We start from the raw sequence: 12,591 nt of genomic DNA on the forward strand, positions 1-12,591 counted from the left end.
GAAATTGGGCGGTAATCAGTGGGACTTGAGCTACCACAAACACATTTACATAGAGGAGTAACATTACCAATTCTCCAAATAGTGCTAAAAGCTCCTCTTCTTGCTAACTTGCGCAAAATAACAGATAACTTTGGAGCTAAGAAATCTGCTGTCTTTATAAAAAACAAAGGAAAAATACCATTTGGGTCTACACCTCCATAAGCATCAAGGTCCATCAACAGAGCTTTAATCTCACGAGATCGAAAAGCTAAACTAGTTAGTTTAGCCTCAGGAAAACAGGAATGAGGAAGTTCAAGTTTTTCATTACTCTGTTTACTGTCAAAAACATCAGCCAAAAGGGTTGCCTTTTCCTTTGGACAGTGAGTGACTGAGCCATCTGGTTTAAGTAAAGGAGGAACTGTTGCATCTACACCAAAGAGCGCAGATTTAAGGGTAGACCACCATTTATGTTCCTGAGTTGTACCAGAAAGTGTTTCTTTTATGGTTAAATTGTACTCCTTTTCAGTTGAGGCATAAACTCTCTGAGCAAAAGCTCGAAGCTGAGTATAGTTGTTCCAGGTCAGATCTGATCTGTTACCCTTCCAAAGTTGATAGGCCTCCTGCTTCTCCAAAAAAGCAAGTCTACAATCATCATTGAACCACGGTTTGTCCTTCACTCGGTACCTTAGCACACGAGAAGGGATACGCCTATCAATTATGTTGACTAGATTCTCATTCAGAGGGACAACAGGATCTACACTATTATATAATTGTGACCAATTCAAGCACAAAAGATCATGTAAAATCCCATTCCAGTCTGCTTGGGATTTCATATAAATCTTACAAGAATATGATATATCAGGGACAGGCTGCTCAGTCTTCACTAATAATGAAATCAAGGCATGATCAGATGTCCCGACTGGAGAACCAACCTTACCAGTTATAACGCCAGGGGAGTCAGTGTATACGAGGTCCAAGCAATTACCAGACCTGTGAGTAGCTTCATTTATGATTTGCTCACAGCCTGATTCAGAGGCAAAGTCTAAAGCTCTTAAGCCATGGCGATCGGTAGGAGAGATAGAACTTAACCACTCCCTATGGTGAGCATTAAAATCACCAACAAAGACAAAAGAAGCCTTTCTATCATCTTCTTGTATCTTAGCCATAATGGTAAGAAGACAATCAAAGATAGAATCATCCATGTCTGGATTCCGGTAGATCGAACATAAATAAAAGTTGTTATGCCTGCCACAAACTTTTATTACCTGAATCTCATGACAACCACATTGATAGCAGGACTTATGAGAAGCAGGGTACTCGGTCCTAATATACACCGCCATTCCCCTGGCCCTAGGGATGGCATCACGTTTCAACATTATTGGCTTCTTAAAACCAGTTATAAGGAGCTCAGATGAGTGTCTCATATTAGAAACCAAAGTTTCTGAGCACAAAAGAATTTCATACTGTCTGGACGCAACTGTAAGGTCTTGGATATTTGCATGAAGACCACGAATACTGCAATACAGAAGACGACATTGACGAAATCTAGGACGTACTGGTCCCGGATTTCGCTCAATGTCTCCAGACAGCATAAGAATTAATAGAAATAAAAAAGAGACATCATACTTAAAAACTAGATTAACAAGAATTATAACAAAAACAATACGTACAGAATTATAAACAAAGTGATTGATGATACCCATAGACTATAGTAAAAAGTCGGAAAAACTGGTCAACATGGAGGAGCCGATACACCATGCAAGGCTAAATACCCTCCAGGATAGCCACTTCAACTGAAGGGAGGACAGTAAGGATGGTTTTGAGAAGAAAAAGAATCAGAAAAAGGAAAAGACAACCTCTTGATAAACCACCAGGCATCCATGGCCCTTCTATTAAGCCTGCCCAACACACCATTTCAAAAAAACAAGAGGAAGAAAAAAAAATAAGATAGAATAGTGTGCCTGAGTGTACCCTCAAGCAAGAGAACTCCAACCCAAGACAGTGGAAGACCATGGTACAGAGGCTATGGCACTACCCAAGACTAGAGAACAGTGGTTTAATATTGGAGTGTCCTTCTCCTAGAAGAGCTGCTTACCACAGCTAAAGAGTCTCTTCTACCCTTACCAAGAGGAAAGTACACTGAACAAATTGCAGTACAGTAATTAACCCCTTGGGTGAAGAAGTGTTAAGTATCTCATTGTTGTCAGGTGTGTGAGGAAAGACGAAAATATGTAAAGAATAGGCCAAACTATTCTGTGTAAGTGTAGGCAAAGAAAAAATAAGCCGTGACCAGAGAGAGGGGTCCAATGCATTACTGTCTGGCAAGTCCAAGGATCCAATACCTCTCTAGTGGTAGTATCTCAACGGGCGGCTGGTGCCCTGGCCAACCTACTACCTACTAAACAAGATCAGATCAGATTCACGTTGAGGCTTTGCCTTTGCCTGTGTCTTTTAGTTTTGTGTGTTCCTTATTTTCACTAGTTTTTTCTTTTCATCCACATTTGTTGTTATACACTTTTTTAATTTTCAATATTTTCTTCACACACACACACACACACACACACAAAAAGAGGAATTTTCCAACTTTGTGCACTATCTTCTTCGTATGGTTGTTAGAGCTCAATTGCCTTTATTCCTATATCACTATACGGCGGATAATGTAACATGAAGTGGTTAGCATTTTCTTCTGCATCACAGAATACACAGTTTATATTCCCATCTTGGTGTCTGTTTTATTTATTTATTTTCTTTTTATTTAAGCCCAATGTGTTTGTCCTTCCTCTGAATAATAAAATTGAAGAAAATATGTTGTCATAAATTTCCTCCAATTGATTTCACTTTTCCTGTTTTTACATAAATGCTCCTTCATCCCCTCTCATGGCTATAATTTCTGTATTCTTTACATCCCCTAATATCCTTTCTTTACATTCCATTCTCAATTCTCTGCAACTTTTCTATTTCAGTTTCTGATAAGTTAATCACATTTGTTCCATATAATACTGGAAAAGTGTAGCACTACCTTTTAAGGTAGTGCTACACTTTTCTAGTATGTTTTCCCTATCAGTATTTTATTGCAACTTTTTTCTATGATTGAATATGTAAGATTAGCTAGCATTTGGCCTTAACAATCATTTAACTTTTCTGTGTTTTGAACATATTCCTACTGTTATCTACCTTAATACCTACTCTTATTCCCTTTATGTTATCTGGTTTCTCCTTCATAGTATATGTAAGTACGCTACTTTTATCTCTATTTATGTCTAAACCACACTACTTTCCTATATTTATCACTTTCCTTATGTTTAATTCAGCATCCTCTATACTCTCAGTAACCACTGGGACATCATCAGCAAAAAAAAAAAAAAAAAAAAAAAAAAAAATACTACTAACTATATTACATCGTTTTTAAAACCATTACCTTCCTTTTCTACTTGTTTTATAATCTGATAAGTAATTAATTTGAACAATGTTGTAGAGCCAGTACAGCCTTGCTTTATTCCACTACTTGGTAGGTAGTAGGTTGGCCTGGGCACCAACTGCCCGTTGAGATACTACCGCTAGAGAGTTATGGGGTCCTTTGACTGGCCAGACAGTACTACATAGGACCCTTCTCTCTGGTTACGGTTCTTTCCCTTTGCCTACAAAGACACCGAATAGTCTGGCCTATTCTTTACAGATTCTCCTCTGTCCGCATACACCTGACAACACTGAGATTTCCAAAATATTCGTCTTCACCCAAGGGGTTAACTACTGCACTGTAATTGTTCAGTGGCTACTTTCCTCTTGGTAAGGGTAGAAGAGACTCTTCAGCTATGGTAAGCAGCTCTTCTAGGGGAAGGACACTCCAAAATCAAACCATTGTTCTCTAGTCTTGGGAAGTGCCATAACCTCTGTACCATGGTCTTCCACTGTCTTGGGTTAGAGTTCTCGTGCTTGAGGGTACACTCGGGCACACTTCTATCTAGTTTCCCTTCCTCTTGTTTTGTTAAAGTTTTTTATAGTTTTTTATAGGAAATATTTTTTTTAATGTTACTATACTTAAAATATTTTACTTTTCTTTATTTCCTTTCCTCACTGGGCTATTTTCCCTGTTGGAGCCCCTGGGCTTATAGCATCCTGCTTTTCCAACTAGGGTTGTAGCTTAGCATTTAATAATAATAATAATAATAATAATAATAATAATAATAATAATAATAATAATAATAATAATAATAATAATAATAATTCCGTTCAATTTTGTTCTACCTTTTCCCCTACGTCTAACGTAGTAGTCTCCTACAAATACTTCAGCTATAGAGTTTATTATACTAGTATGTACTTTAGATTGCTTTAATGTTTCTATCAGTGCTTCCCCTTTTTATGGAGTCAAAAGCTTTTTTGAAATCGAAAGAGGCAACTATGAGTTTCTTTTTCTTATTTTTGGGAGTTTCTTCGACCATGTACTGTAAAATGAATATATTATCATCAATCCTTCCTCCCTCTGTAAATCCCGCTTGACTATTCTCTATGGCATTATTACTTTTTAAGATGTCCTTCTATTTCATCCTTGATAAAAGTCATCTATATTTTATATAATACATTTGTGAGTGCCATTGGTCTCAATTCCTTTGCTGTTGGTTTGTTATTCTTTTTTTAACATTTTTGTTCCGGATTCTTTCCAGCTTTTGGGTTTTTCTTACCTGGCTAATTCCTTTTTGTAGCAGTTCACTAGTTAATATATTCTTACATATATCACTTATCATCATAGCTTTGTAATAGTCTAGCTTTATTCCATCCGGCCCAGCTGCTTTACGTTTCTTTAGGCATTTTAGGAATTTTTCTAATTTACCTTTGTTTATTTTAGGGGCAGGCATGGGTTTAATTACTCCTTTGACATTTAATGCAGTTGTTGTTGGGGTATTAAAGCCAACACTTGTTGTTGGCACGGGCCTTTCCCTTGGTTGGCCCGTAGAACTAATGCAGCATTACAAAGGAAAGAAAAGCAGTGATGCCAGATCTAGGAATTTATCCATAGATTTGGGGATTTTGGTTGTCTGAGGGGATATTCTGTACAAATGTTTTATGAAGAAGAAACAAAGATGAGTAAACCTCTATATTGTTGCATTTAGTTTACTTGCACTTATATGAAGTATAGTGAGTAATTTCTATATTATTAAAGCCTACATGATCAGAAGAAAATATATTTGTGGAAATATAGATTTTTGGGCTGGCTTGGGATTTTTTTTAGCATGAGTTTTGGGGATTTTTAGACTAACCCATCTGGCAACACTGCCCCCAGATTAAAAAAGAAAACAGTTATAAGACGTCGACGTTGTTCCTGGCTTCAAAATTCCTTAATCTCGCCTTCCGCTGTCATTAAACTCTATAAAAATTGTAAGTTTCCGTGAAGTAGTGTTAACCTTAGTTAAGAACATATGGCTGTAATTTTTTACAACAGTGGTAAATCCTACTTTGCCTTCATTTTTATTATTATTTGCTAAGCTACAACCCTTGTTGGAAAAGCATGATGCTATAACAGTCCAACGACGCCAACTGTGAGGAAAGTTAAACTATATGAGCTGTAAGAAATGATGAGTAACTATAAAATATCTTTAGGTCATTATTGGATATTACTGTACTTACCGTCAGGGTAATCTTTCAAAACTTTATGTTATTTACATACATAAACAAACACTTATTTCCTACAAACAATTTATTGCACTATTCTATCATTTTACCCCATGTTCTTCCCAAGTTTTGGGTTAGAGCTCTCCTGCTCGAGGGCATACTAATCTCTCCAGTGTTTACAGTGTATTTTGTGGTGTTTTAAATAGTTTTGATAATGATTCATGGCGGATATCCATAAATATGGTGGGTTCACTACTTTGACTAAATGCTATGGCTTTGGGTAAATTTGTATTGTATTACAGGGTGTGATTTCGAACAGAAAATATATATTTTCCTGGTAATAGTTTACAACACCACGCTCTCCATTTACTCCAAAATAATGCAATCCTGCAGTTTTCATCTTCTTGCACAGTAATTAGGTGGTTATTTAAATTCTGGGAAAGCAATAATTAGCAAGATATGTTGAGGATGGGGGAAGGGGTTATTAAAAGAAAATAACTCTGTTTCCTCACTAAACGACTCGGAACTGACATGTCAACACAGTCAACCAAACATAATTCGTGATGCCAGCGTATCTAAACAGAAGTCCGTGATGCCAGCGTACATTTGATATACTGTATATTCAAAAAATGCTTAGTTAAAAATGGATTAATTACTCAAAAGTGTCCATAAAATACGCAATTTACAAATAGTGACACTTTAGAGTAATCAGTCAATTTTTCATTAAGTATATTTTGAATATACAGTATATCAAATGTACGCTGGCATCACGAACTTCTGTTTATGTGTGCTGGCATCACGAATCCTGTTTCGTTGACTTTGTTGACATGTCAGTTCCAAGTCGTTTGGTGAGGAAACCGAGCTATTTTCTTTTCATAACCCCTTCCCCCTTCCTTAACATATCTTGCTAATTATTGCTTTCCCAGAATTTAAATAACCACCCAATTACTGTGCAAGAAGATGAAAACTGCAGGATTGCATTATTTTGGAGTAAATGGAGAGCATGGTGTTGTATACTATTACCGTTTTCCTATAGTAAATAACGTGATTTAACCGAATTTGACCTTCATTTCAACCGCAAACAAACAGATCAACCAATTCGGCTAATTTCAAGTTGCCGAATTGGTTGCTGTTATTACGGATGAAATGAAGGTGAAAACCGGTTAAATCATGTTATTTCCTACAGGAAAACATATATTTACTGTTAAAATGGTTAAATATAATTACTGTTGTCATATATGTTGTGTTAAAATATTTAAATATATGCACTTGTTCAACGGTGTCACTTCCCTTACAAATGAATTGCGAACAATAACATTAGCAACGTTACCAATGATACACAGTGTTACCAACGTTGACGTATGGTACACAGTTACCAACGACACGATGACATTACTAACGTTGTAAATGTGTAGGAGAGCTCCGCGGAAGATCTTGAAGAATTTAAACACCTACAATTCACTATTATATCATATAGAACGCTTATATAATAGTCAATATATGAGCAGCTTCTATTTAACGAAGATATTCGTGTGTATAGTTATGTTTCACCTGGATTTTTTCTAAGTGTTTGTTTTTGTTTACTGTGTGATGTCTTGGCTAAAATGAGCTGTTTCACCGCCTTACTGCGTATGGCAAACTAGTTCTCAATGCTATTCTAACCAATAACAGGTGTTTTCTTGACGTCACACTGTTTGAAAACCAATCATGGCGGTTTTTACAAATCTAGCCAATGCTGACACTTATTACTTCACTTATCCCTGCTATTTTTCCACCAGTTACCACAGTTTACGTGAAGTTCCGCGGAGGAATATTTTTGCACGTCTCGGATCTCCCTTCAAACTAAAAAGCTCATTTTGCCGTAAAGTATGGAGTAGTTAGCAGGACCTTCATCCCGTTCCGACTGTGTCACTTGTGACAATTGCTTTATTTCTTATGGGGATTTTTGTGTACATTATTCAGGGAAAGTTGATTTGCTAATTGCATTTGCTTAACGTCATGGTTTGATTTTGGCAGAGAAAAAGTGCCCTAATTGTGAAAATGTGTGCCGTATAGATTACAACAAATTAGCATTCCGGTGTGATCGTAGTGTGGTTACTCGTGGGAAAAGGAAGAGGAGGTGCAATTTTTTCGTGTCTTGTTTCAAAGGTAAGTTAGATATTGAGACTAATTTGAAGTTTGTGTTCCTTTTTTTGCAAAAGGCGTTTTCATTTGAATTTGTTTCGTTTGAACTGAAACTCAGTGTGGCCTTAAGGGGGGGTCGCAGGGGGGGCGGAGCCCCCTCCCGGTAGGCCTAGGTAGGGGTACAGGGCCCCATAGGCTAGGTTAGGTGGGTGTCTTAGGTTCGGTGGTGCCCTGAAAATTACTGTGGCCTTAAGGGGGGGTCGCAGGGGGGGTGGAGCCCCCCCCCCCCCCCCCGGTAGGCCTAGGTAGGGGTACATGGCCCCCAGGGTAGGGTAGGTAGTTGGATTAGGTTCGGTAGTGCCCCGAAAAATCACTTTTCTCCTCCTCCCCCCACCCAAAAACCCCGCTTCCCACTGGGGTCCCCCATAATTGTAGTAGTAGGTTTATGCTTACATTTTCTGTGTAAGAGTTAGGTGGTTGTAGGAGGATTATCTCACAGTTTCAAGGTAACTGTAGCTCTAATTTACTGTTTTCTTTCGTTTTCTACTTTTAGAAACTTTTAAATCGAGCGCGGAGCTCTCCTACACATTTACCACTAACGGTAGCAATGCTAGATATTTCCATAAGTATTTTAAATAATTTTTCCATATAAGTTTTACTCAACATATAAAAACTACAAAAAGAGCACAGAACCTAACAAACCCCCTTAACCTAACCTAGTAGTATGACATGTCACAAACCTCTTGTATTTACTGAGAACGGTAAAATTCTCCATGTTAAGAATGATACACAGAGTTACCAACGGTACGGTGACATTACTAGCGATAGTAATGATAGATATTTCCATACGTATTTTAAATAATTTTTCCATATAAGTTTTACACAATATATAAAAAGTACAAAAAGGGCACAGAACCTAACAAACCCACCTAACCTAACCTAGGAGTTCCCCGGTCACAAAACTATTGAGGAATGACTTACCTTTATGAAAATGACGTCGAAACTTGCGGGTCACGTGAGGGTGAGACTGACGGCTTAACTCCTATGACTAGGATGAGGATGGTTGTGGGGTCAATGTTTATGTAAAAAGTGGTTTGCAAATAATATTATCTTCCATGGGGTTAGACGACTTTTTCCCAAAAATGTACCTTTTATGAATAGAACTTACCTGGCATTTATATATATATAGCTGAGTCTCCGACTGCGGCAGAATTTAATCGAAAATCGCGGCAACCGCCTTGTGGTAGTTGTGTGGTTAGATGGTTAACAACCCTTACAGGGTGGTACTTGGAATCATTCCCCTTTTCTGTTCCTCAGATTATCTCTGCCGGCCGGATCGACAACATCGTTGGTCCGCCTTTCAGAGTTTTTCGGATCGCTTTCCCTTCATCGCCTTTTTGACTTCGTTTTAGGTGAAGTACACTGTGTTGGGATTTGGCAATCGTGTTGTTTTTGTTTTTTTGTCTTTTTTCCTTTATTATCATGAGTGAAAAAATTCAGTATCGTGTTTGTGCGAATGATATTTGCAAGGTGAGGTTGCCGAAAATTTTGGTTGACCCTCACACTATCTGTATGGGTTGCAGGGGGTTTGAATGTGCTTTAGATAATAAGTGCAAGGAATGCAAGGTTTTAAGTGATGATGATTGGTTAGCTATGAAGCGCTATGTGCGCAAACTTGAGATTGATAGAGTTAGAAGAGCTAAATCAAAGTCAAAGTCTGCTAGTGAGCCTAGCTTAGATTTATCTATTGACCCTTTGCTTGTAACCCCTTTGGAAGGTAATCCTTCCCCAAATGTAGTGACTCCTGCCCCTTCTACAGGATCTGTGCCTACGGATGACCCTGGGTATGCTAAATTAGCTGCTGAATTGGAGGCCATTAAAGCGCAGTTGGAGGCCTTTAAAGGTAAGGGTGTAGGTGAAATTAGTGCTTGTGAAAGTGCAGTGGAGGTGCGCCACGACTGATCGAATCTGTCATACCCCTAGGTCTAGACCTCTACCAAGCTCCCAGGACCAAGGGAGAAGGTACGTCGAAAGCCGAAAGGGGGTGAGAGGTGCTTATCCTCGGTCAGTCGTCGCCTCAGACAGTCCTGTTGCGATCTCCCAGGCTGCTCTTGACCGCCGTAGGAAAGGCGTGTCGGATTCGTTTGTGTCTTCGCCTGATCGTTCTCCCAGACGTAATTGGCGTTACGAATCAAGACTAATGAAGAGAGGGTGGAACCGGGACGTGCAGTCTCGCTCTCCCTCTCCCGGTTCGAGTAGCAGAGACCCTGATCCTTCGGAAGACGATTTCGATGTTCCTGTTAAAAGGGCGAAACAGAGAGTCCTTAGCCCAGTTAATCCTGCTAGACTCCCTGCTTCTTCTGCCAGCGCTCCCAGTCAAGCCGTACGACAACTGCCGTCTTCGGCACCGCGTGAGCCAGCGGAGGTTGCTAAAGCTTTCATGGTTGTTATGCAGGAACAACTTTCATCGTTAGTTAAAGCTTTCAGCCACCCTTCTCAGTCCGTCAGACGTAAGGACGTCTCTGCCTGTTAAGAGATCTTCTTCTAAGAGAGATTTTAGTATCTCTCCCAAGAAACCTCTGCGCACTTCGTCGGCCGTACGACAACGCACACCCTCTTCATCGGCACGCTGCCAGGAATTGCCTTCCCCCCTCTCCCAGCGCCAGGACGATACTGCCTCTCGTTCTCGGCGCCGTGACGATTCCGTTTCCCTTTCGAAACGCCTGGACGTTACTGCCTCGTTTCTTAGGAAACAGGATGAATGCAGTCTGCATTTTCAAGGCGACGGCAGCCAGCATCTTCAGGACGCTTCCGTTTCTCGTCATCGTGACGATACTGCCTCTCGTCATCGTGACGATACCGCTTCTCGTCATCGTGACGATACCGCTTCTCGTCATCGTGACGATACCGCTTCTCGCCAACTGGATGTTAGCGGCGCTCGGCGCCAGGATTCAAACAGCTCTCGCTGCCAGACTGCTGGCAGCCCAACTCTTCGGGATGTTATCCTTGAGCAGGACCTCGAGGATATTTCGGAAGAGGAAGAAAAACCTGCCGACTCTTCTAGCGATTACAAGGTTCTTTCTCGCTCTCTTTTGGAACTTTATGGGGAGGAATTTCAACCTTCGGCCCCTCGTTCTCCTCAGTCTCAATTTACCAGGAAGAAAGCTACTAAGTCTTCGGCCTTCATCAAAATGAAACTTTCAATTTCGGCCAGGAAAGCTCTCGCTAAAGTGGATGATTGGGTGAAGGAACGGAGACAAGCTGTCAAGACCACCTTTTCTTTTCCACCGTCTCGGCTCGCTTCCAAGGCCGGTATGTGGTATGAGACAGGGGAACCTTTGGGGTTAGGAGTGCCTTCCTCCTCCCAAGGTGACTTCTTGGCTCTTGTGGACTCGGCAAGAAGGCATGCTTTAAACTTTGCCAAGGTGATGTGGTCCATGTCGGAGCTTGATCACCTCGTCAAGGGAATTTTCAGGGTTTTCGAGGTTTTCAGCTTCCTGGACTGGTCTCTCGGGACTCTGGCCAGGAAGTCTGAACTCCTGGAGGACGCGAAGGACCTGACGAGTATCATGTCCTGCATGGACAAAGCTCTAAGGGATGGAGCTAATGAATTGGCTTCCCTTTTCTCAGCAGGGGTCTTAAAGAAGAGGGCCCTTTTGTGCTCCTTCACCTCTAGATCTGTGACTGTTGCCCAGAAGTCAGAGCTACTTTACGCCCCTTTTTCACGTCATCTTTTTCCTGAAGCTCTGGTCAGAGATATCTCCCTTTCTCTGGCTCAGAAGGCTACTCAGGACCTTTTGTCTCGGTCGGCTAGAAAGACCTTACCTGTTGTTCCTGCTCCTCTGAAGAAGGAGGAGAAGAAGTTTCAACAGCCCTTTCGGGGCAGGATCTCCTCGAGAGCGGATTTTAGGGGGAGAAGACAAGAGTCAGGGCCAAGGACCAGCAGGGGTGCGTTTAGGCCCCGGTCCAAAAAATGAGATGGAAGCCCTCCAGACACCAGTAGGGGCAAGACTGTCTCGTTTTTGGCAGTCTTGGAAAAGGAGAGGGGGGGACACCTGGTCCCTCTCAGTCGTCAAGGAAGGTTACAAGATCCCCTTTTTAAAGAAACCACCTCTCTCAGACTCTCCCCTAGCCTTAGTGGCTCAGTACACCGACGCGGGGAAACGAGAGGCTCTTCTGGAGCTAGTCGACCAGATGTTGGTCAAGGGAGCAATAGAGCCAGTTCAAGACCTCGCCTCCCCAGGCTTTTACAATCGCCTGTTTCTGGTTCCCAAGAACTCGGGTGGATGGAGACCAGTCCTAGATGTCAGCTCTCTGAACGCCTTCGTGGAGAAAACAAAGTTCTCCATGGAGACGACTCAGTCAGTGCTGGCTGCAGTTCGTCCATAAGACTGGGTTTCTCTCGACCTGCAGGACGCTTATTTTCACGTCCCCATTCATCCGTCTTCGAGGAGATATCTGAAGTTTGTGTTCCAGGGCAAGTGCTTCCAGTTCAGGGCACTTTGCTTCGGTCTCAGCACAGCTCCCCAAGTTTTCACCAGACTAATGGCGAATGTGGCAGGCTGGTTACACCAGGAGGGGATAAGGGTCTCCTTCTATCTAGACGACTGGCTGATCCGGTCACAGTCGAAAGAGAAATGTCTGGAGGACCTAATGAAAACTTATACGATCACTCAGGACCTGGGACTCATCGTCAACTGGGGGAAGTCTCAGACTGAGCCGAATCAGACTATTCTCTATTTGGGGATAGTTCTGAATTCAGTTCTTTTTCAGGCTTCTCCCTCCCAGGAGAGGCAGACCAGGTGCCTGGACAAAGTCAAAGACTTTTTGAGGAAGCAGGAATGCTTAGCGAAGGAGTGGATGAGTCTGCTGGGAACTCTA

General features: G+C 41.3%; 1 protein-coding gene across 1 annotated transcript in view; it reads left to right on the forward strand.

The window, feature by feature from the left end:
- The first annotated feature begins 5,252 nt into the window (after nt 1-5,252).
- Nucleotides 5,253-12,591, forward strand: part of LOC137639743 (uncharacterized) — a 211,274-nt gene continuing 203,935 nt past the window's right edge. Inside the window, exon 1 of the mRNA XM_068371988.1 lies at nt 5,253-5,352. The gene's annotated coding sequence lies outside the window, so the exon portion shown is untranslated. The remainder of the gene's footprint in view (nt 5,353-12,591) is intronic.

Source organism: Palaemon carinicauda, chromosome 4, assembly GCF_036898095.1.
Source record: "Palaemon carinicauda isolate YSFRI2023 chromosome 4, ASM3689809v2, whole genome shotgun sequence".
Classification (NCBI taxonomy): Eukaryota; Metazoa; Arthropoda; class Malacostraca; order Decapoda; family Palaemonidae; genus Palaemon; species Palaemon carinicauda.